The sequence below is a fragment of the Coregonus lavaretus genome (genome assembly GCF_964263955.1).
Source record: "Coregonus lavaretus genome assembly, contig: HAP1_SCAFFOLD_1151, whole genome shotgun sequence".
In the NCBI taxonomy this organism is placed as follows: domain Eukaryota; kingdom Metazoa; phylum Chordata; class Actinopteri; order Salmoniformes; family Salmonidae; genus Coregonus; species Coregonus lavaretus.
In genome coordinates this window covers 102315-110000 of record NW_028162695.1, presented here as the reverse complement: position 1 = coordinate 110000, position 7686 = coordinate 102315, and the positions used below count along the sequence as shown (strand labels likewise).

At 42.6% G+C, this 7686-nt stretch overlaps 1 protein-coding gene across 8 annotated transcripts in view; it reads right to left on the bottom strand.

The window, feature by feature from the left end:
- The window catches only part of LOC311119011 (glucagon receptor-like), a 53994-nt gene extending 46844 nt beyond the window's left edge, over positions 1-7150 (bottom strand). For 5 of the 8 annotated variants that reach the window (XR_014611892.1, XR_014611893.1, XR_014611894.1 and 2 more), the window contains exons 1-2: positions 6888-7149; positions 3583-3721 (exon numbers count right to left, since the gene is read on the bottom strand). The gene's annotated coding sequence lies outside the window, so the exon portion shown is untranslated. Of the gene's footprint in view, positions 1-3582; positions 3722-4787; positions 5073-6695; positions 6714-6887 lie in introns of those variants that run through there. The other 3 variants (XM_084193764.1, XM_084193761.1, XM_084193762.1) reach the window with 3 other exon arrangements.
- Between the last annotated feature and the right edge of the window lie 536 nt (positions 7151-7686).

Sequence of the window (7686 nt, the reverse complement as noted above, 5' to 3'; positions counted from 1 at the left end):
ACAGTTAGTAGTGCATTCCTGTTTTCTCATTAGTCAGTCAGACAGTTAGTAGTGCATTCCTGTTTGTCTCATTAGTCAGTCAGTCAGACAGTTAGTAGTGCATTCCTGTTTGTCTCATTAGTCAGTCAGTCAGACAGTTAGTAGTGCATTCCTGTTTGTCTCATTAGTCAGTCAGACAGTTAGTAGTGCATTCCTGTTTGTCTCATTAGTCAGTCAGTCAGACAGTTAGTAGTGCATTCCTGTTTGTCTCATTAGTCAGTCAGTCAGACAGTTAGTAGTGCATTCCTGTTTGTCTCATTAGACAGTCAGACAGTTAGTAGTGCATTCCTGTTTTCTCATTAGACAGTCAGACAGTTAGTAGAGCATTCCTGTTTTCTCATTAGACAGTCAGACAGTTAGTAGTGCATTCATGTTTGTCTCATTAGTCAGTCAGTCAGACAGTTAGTAATGCATTCCTGTTTGTCTCAATTAGACAGTCAGACAGTTAGTAGTGCATTCCTGTTTTCTCATTAGTCAGTTAGACAGTTAGTAGTGCATTCCTGTTTTCTCAATAGTCAGTCAGTCAGACAGTTAGTAGTGCATTCCTGTTTGTCTCATTAGACATTCAGACAGTTATTAGATCATTCCTGTTTTCTCATTAGACAGTCAGACAGTTAGTAGTGCATTCCTGTTTGTCTCATTAGTCAGTCAGTCAGACAGTTAGTAGTGCATTCCTGTTTGTCTCATTAGTCAGTCAGACAGTTAGTAGTGCATTCATGTTTGTCTCATTAGTCAGTCAGACAGTTAGTAGTGCATTCCTGTTTGTCTCATTAGTCAGTCAGTCAGACAGTTAGTAGTGCATTCCTGTTTGTCTCATTAGTCAGTCAGACAGTTAGTAGTGCATTCCTGTTTTTCTCATTAGTCAGTCAGACAGTTAGTAGTGCATTCCTGTTTGTTTCATTAGTCAGTCAGACAGTTAGTAGTGCATTCCTGTTTGTCTCATTAGTCAGTCAGACAGTTAGTAGTGCATTCCTGTTTGTCTAATTAGTCAGTCAGACAGTTAGTAGTGCATTCCTGTTTGTCTCATTAGTCAGTCAGACAGTTAGTAGTGCATTCCTGTTTGTCTCATTAGTCAGTCAGACAGTTAGTAGTGCATTCCTGTTTGTTTCATTAGTCAGTCAGACAGTTAGTAGTGCATTCCTGTTTGTCTCATTAGTCAGTCAGACAGTTAGTAGTGCATTCCTGTTTGTCTCATTAGTCAGTCAGAAAGTTAGTAGTGCATTCCTGTTTGTCTCATTAGACAGTCAGACAGTTAGTAGAGCATTCCTGTTTTCTCGTTAGACAGTCAGACAGTTAGTAGTGCATTCCTGTTTGTCTCATTAGTCAGTCAGTCAGACAGTTAGTAGTGCATTCCTGTTTGTCTCATTAGACAGTCAGACAGTTAGTAGTGCATTCCTGTTTTCTCATTAGTCAGTCAGACAGTTAGTAGTGCATTCCTGTTTGTCTCATTAGTCAGTCAGTCAGACAGTTAGTAGTGCATTCCTGTTTGTCTCATTAGTCAGTCAGACAGTTAGTAGTGCATTCCTGTTTTCTCATTAGTCAGTCAGACAGTTAGTAGTGCATTCCTGTTTTCTCATTAGTCAGTCAGACAGTTAGTAGTGCATTCCTGTTTTCTCATTAGTCAGTCAGTCAGTCAGACAGTTAGTAGTGCATTCCTGTTTTCTCATTAGTCAGTCAGACAGTTAGTAGTGCATTCCTGTTTGTCTCATTAGTCAGTCAGTCAGACAGTTAGTAGTGCATTCCTGTTTGTCTCATTAGACAGTCAGACAGTTAGTAGTGCATTCCTGTTTTCTCATTAGTCAGTCAGACAGTTAGTAGTGCATTCCTGTTTGTCTCATTAGTCAGTCAGTCAGACAGTTAGTAGTGCATTCCTGTTTGTCTCATTAGTCAGTCAGACAGTTAGTAGTGCATTCCTGTTTTCTCATTAGTCAGTCAGACAGTTAGTAGTGCATTCCTGTTTTCTCATTAGTCAGTCAGACAGTTAGTAGTGCATTCCTGTTTTCTCATTAGTCAGTCAGTCAGTCAGACAGTTAGTAGTGCATTCCTGTTTTCTCATTAGTCAGTCAGACAGTTAGTAGTGCATTCCTGTTTGTCTCATTAGTCAGTCAGACAGTTAGTATTGCATTCTTGTTTGTCTCATTAGTCAGTCAGACAGTTAGTAGTGCATTCCTGTTTGTCTAATTAGTCAGTCAGACAGTTAGTAGTGCATTCCTGTTTGTGTCATTAGTCAGTCAGACAGACAGTTAGTAGTGCATTCCTGTTTGGCTGCAATACACAGTGCGTGTATGTGTACATGTGTAAATGTTTCGTTTTTTGTGTGTATGTTTTTGAGTGTGTGTGGGCATTCATTTCTGTCTGTTTGGTGATTGGGTGTGTTTATGCGTGTGTGTGTGTGTGTGTGCATTTGTGTGTGTGTGTGTGTGTGTGTACAATATGTTGTCCTTTGGTCTTCGGATCTAGTGGTGACTCACCTGCTCATCGACCCCTCACCTCAACCCCTCAGAGCTTCAGTCGAAGTCGGAGAACGGAACGAAATCTGAAACGTTTCTGCAAAAAACACCTTTACCGTGGAAACATTTTTGGCTAAAACGTTTCAAATTCCATTCTGTTCCAATCTCTCTTGGCAGGCCATGGGATGGAGGAGGAGGGAGGGGGTTGAGTGTGTATGTGTATGTGTATGTGTGTGTATGTGCGTGCGTGCGTGTGTGTGTGTGTGTGTATTGCCATGTGGTGGTATTTGGCAATTCCATGGTAACTGAGAATCAGATTTATCACTTCAAATGTATGCCAAACAAAAACCATTGATTTCAAAGTTTAACAAACCATATAACTCTATGCACAAGGACTACTTTGAACAATTTACACTGAACATGTTACAAAAACACATTTACTGGAAGAACTGTGCAGATGCAGTTTGGTAAGAGAATTTTGGTAAAATCTCCCTCCGTTTTTTTATGTGACCACGTTTTCTAAAAACTCTGTTAAATATCTGCTCCGAATTAAGATTCAAAGATGTCTGCAGACAGAATGGGGTGTCAGCTATGACATGACACCTTGAGTTTGAAAAAATCTATTTTGGTTATTGAACTACAGTAAGTGAAGTGGATTTGCATAAGGAGACGGAATTGCGTTCATGTGATCTGTACTACACAGAAATGCATATTGATGCATATGAAAGTCATGCTCTTCATGGTGGTGTATCCTGAATAGGTACACAATGGTAGAAATATGCAATATCCTCCTTTGAATATTTGGGTATTCTACACACTGGCTATTATTTGAATGAGCTCAAACCTGAACCAATCATAGACGTCTATGTTTCACAAGTTTGGACATTACAGTACAGCACAGCAGAGCTCAGTAGAGTACAGTACAGTAGATTAGAGTTCAGTACAGTACAGTACAGTACAGTACAGTACAGTACAGCATAGTAAGTTCAGTACAGTATAGTAAAGTAAAGTAGATTAGAGTTTAGTACAGTACAGTACAGCATAGTATAGTTCAGTACCAAAAAACAACGTTTGAAATCACGTTCGGACTGACCAAATTTCAACTACTTTTCATTGTCCGTGGACGTCCGGTGTCGGTCGGTGCTCAGTGGGTGAGGATGTTGGTTAAAGTCAATGGAAAGAGAGGGGGCTCATTGGTTGGTGTCAGTAAGAGCAGGGAGAGGTGACATTAACTGGAGAGAGAGAGAGAGAGAGAGAGAGAGAGAGAGAGAGAGAGAGAGAGAGAGAGAGAGAGAGAGAGAGAGAGAGAGAGAGAGAGAGAGAGAGAGAAAGAAAGAGAGAGAGAGAGAGAGAGAGAGAGAGAGAGAGAGAGAGAGAGAGAGAGAGAGAGAGAGAGAGAGAGAGAGAGAGAGAGGAGACAGAGAGAGAGAGAGAGAGAGAGAGAGAGAGAGAGAGAGAGAGAGAGAGAGAGAGAGAGAGAGAGAGAGAGAGAGAGAAAACGGTTATCAGCTGAATATAACTAATTGATAGGTCTACCTTTACTTGTTACTTCTATGAACTTTCATCATCCTCCCTATGAAATTAGAAAATATCTTAAATCAGGGCTCTACGCTGACCTTTTTTACAAGGAGCACGTGTGAGCCAGTGGAGGCTGCTGAGGGGAGGACGGCTCATAATAATGGCTGGAATGGAGTCAATGGAATGGTATCAATCATGTGGATTCATGTGGTTGATACCATTCCATTGACTCCATTCCAGCCATTACTATGAGCTGTCCTCCCCTCAGCATCCTCCACTGACGTGCGCCTAAGTGGAAAAATGTAGGACCACACAAAGAAATTTAGAAGCACAATGAAAAATATTTTAGATTTTAAAGCTAGAATCCTTCATTTTTCTAGGCTCCTAAATAAAAAATGTCAGGTCTCACTGTAGAGCCTGGAAAGATATGTGGGTTTTTGGTAACGGAATTTCAAGGCACAAGGCAATGTTTCTTAAACGTACAGAAGGCAGAACAATGTATCCTAAACTAGATATAAGGGTTGATATTAGTTGACAAGGGTCTTTACTTCAACATTATTGTATTTTGATGTATTTCTAATACCTTTTTTAACTTTTCTGGTAGATGTTTTGTAAGACCCTTTTCCATCTATTTGACAATAAATCAAAGCTTTTGCTTATTCCTATTTTTTAGGATGGAAAATTGTAAAAAAATGAAAAAAAAAAAAAGTATATATGCCTTAATTTCTCAAAATTAACACCTAATTTGACACCTAATTTGACATGCTCCTATGAACTTACACGTTGGTGCTCATGGGTACTTTTACATGGAAATGACTTCCAGATACATAAAGCCATATTCCAGAGACCGTGTTGTTAAGGAAGACCTAAACAAACAACAACAAGAGCATCTTTTCCTCTGATCTAGGATCTATAGCTCCTTGTGTGCCAACAGGCTCTGTTAGTCTGGGATGGGGTGCTAAAAAGATACAGGTGAAAGGTCTTAAGCAGGGTCCATTTATAGTCTGGATGTTAAAAAGATACAGGTGAAAGCACTTAAGCAGGGTCCATTTATAGTCTGGCGTGGTGAAGTAGGGTCTGATCCTCAATTGATCAAAAGCAAAAGCAAAAGCAGAATTTCTATGTTCTATCATTTACACGTTCTATATATACAGTACTGACCTGACAAAGATTATATTTTTCATTCCCAATTTTAACATCCAGACAGACAAACAATAAAAGCAGCTTTTGATCTGATATCTCATCTACCGCCGTGATGGCCAACAGGCTGTTCTACTCTGGGATGGGGGCTATACAGAGATACTGGCTAGCCCACTCTGGCTAAAGCACTTGAGCAGATTCCATTTCCATGTTAACATTCCCTTATCAGCTCTCCAAATGACTTTCTCCCAGACCTCCGCCAGGGGAGATGCAGATTGTATCAGAGCCGTTAAGAGCTACATGGACTTACTGGAAGACAGAGACTGGTGCTCCTCAGTCACACACAGGCAACACAGCACAGTGTTGAGTCACACACAGGAAACACAGCATAGTGTTGAGTCACACACAGGAAACACAGCATAGTGTTGAGTCACACACAGGAAACACAGCATAGTGTTGAGTCACACACAGGCAACACAGCACAGTTTTGAGTCACACACAGGAAACACAGCATAGTGTTGAGTCACACACAGGAAACACAGCACAGTGTTGAGTACACAAGCAACACAGCACAGTGTTGAGTCCACACAAGCAACACAGCACAGTGTTGAGTCACACACAGGAAACACAGCATAGTGTTGAGTCACACACAGGAAACACAGCACAGTGTTGAGTCACACACAAGCAACACAGCACAGTGTTGAGTCACACACAGGCAACACAGCACAGTGTTGAGTCACAGCCAGGAAACACAGCACAGTGTCTGAGTCACACACAGGAAACACAGCACAGTGTTGAGTCACACACAGGAAACACAGCATAGTGTTGAGTCACACACAGGAAACACAGCACGGTGTTGAGTCACACACAAGCAACACAGCACAGTGTTGAGTCACACACAGGAAACACAGCACAGTGTTGAGTCACACACAAGCAACACAGCACAGTATTGAGTCACACACAAGCAACACAGCACAGTGTTGAGTCACACACAGGAAACACAGCATAGTGTTGAGTCACACACAGGCAACACAGCATAGTGTTGAGTCACACACGGCAAACACAGCACAGTGTTGAGTCACACACAGGAAACACAGCATAGTGTTGAGTCACACACAGGAAACACAGCACAGTGTTGAGTCACACACAAGCAAACACAGCACAGTGTTGAGTCACACACAGGAAACACAGCATAGTGTTGAGTCACACACAGGGAACACAGCACAGTGTTGAGTCACACACAGGAAACCACAGCATGGTGTTGAGTCACACACAGGAAACACAGCATAGTGTTGAGTCACACACAGGAAACACAGCACAGTGACAACTACTTAACATCTGATGTGAAGCCTGATGGATAATGAATGCATGTGAAAGTCATGCTTCTGATCTGACATCCATTAATTCATTCTGATAAATCCCAATGGTTGTCCACTGTATACCCCATGGTATAGGTGTGAAATCTCACATAGCATGCACAGTAACGGTGTCAGTCACAGGACAAACCCATCAGCACCATACTGAGAGAGGCACCGTGCCAGAGCTTACCAGAGAGGGGTAGCAGACACCAGACCACATGTTGTAGTGTAGTAGGGGCAGCAGACGGGTGTCAGAATGTGAAAGAGGCACCGTGCCCAGAGCTTACCAGAGAGGGGTATCAGACCAGACCACATGTTGTAGTGTAGTAGGGGGCAGCAGACGGGTGTCAGAATGTGAAAGAGGCACCGTGCCAGAGCTTACCAGAGAGGGGTAGCAGACCAGATCACATGTTGTAGTGTAGTAGGGGAAGCAGACGGGTGTCAGAGTGTCCACGTAGCGCGAGCAGCAGGAGGCTGGGTGAGAGCATGGTGTTAGCTCACCTAGCCACGGCATGAGGCTAGAGAAACGTCACTGCTCTACGAAGTGTTCCTGAGCTCTGAAGACACGCACACAGGCACATATACACACATACACACACATGCGCCACACACACACACACACACACACACACACATGCGCACACGCTAATGAACAACCCACTTGCTGTATAATCAAACCGAACACACCATAACATTTGAATTGAAACAAACAGGAAAGGCACTTGTCTATTTATTATGGACAAGTGCCTCTTTCTAATTTCAGAACATACTACCCTACTTACAGCACTTTCTGCAACCCCAGCACCAAGTAGGTGCAATGATTAACAGAGACAGAGTGCCATGGAGTAAGCCTGTCCTTATAGAGACAGAACGAGAGAGAGAGAGAGAGAGAGAGGAGAGAGAGAGAGAGAGAGAGGAGAGAGAGAGAGAGAGAGAGAGAGAGAGAGAGAGAGAGAGAGAGAGAGAGAGAGAGAGAGAGAGGAGAGAGAGAGAGAGAGGAGAGAGAGAGAGAGAGAGAGAGAGAGAGAGAGAGAGAGAGAGAGAGAGAGAGAGAGAGAGAGAGAGAGAGAGAGAGAGAGAGAGAGAGAGAGAGAGAGACAGAGAAAGAGAGAGACAGAGAGAGAGAGAGAGAGAGAGCAGGAGATTGAGAGACCCTAAGCTCAGAGATTACACAACCTCCG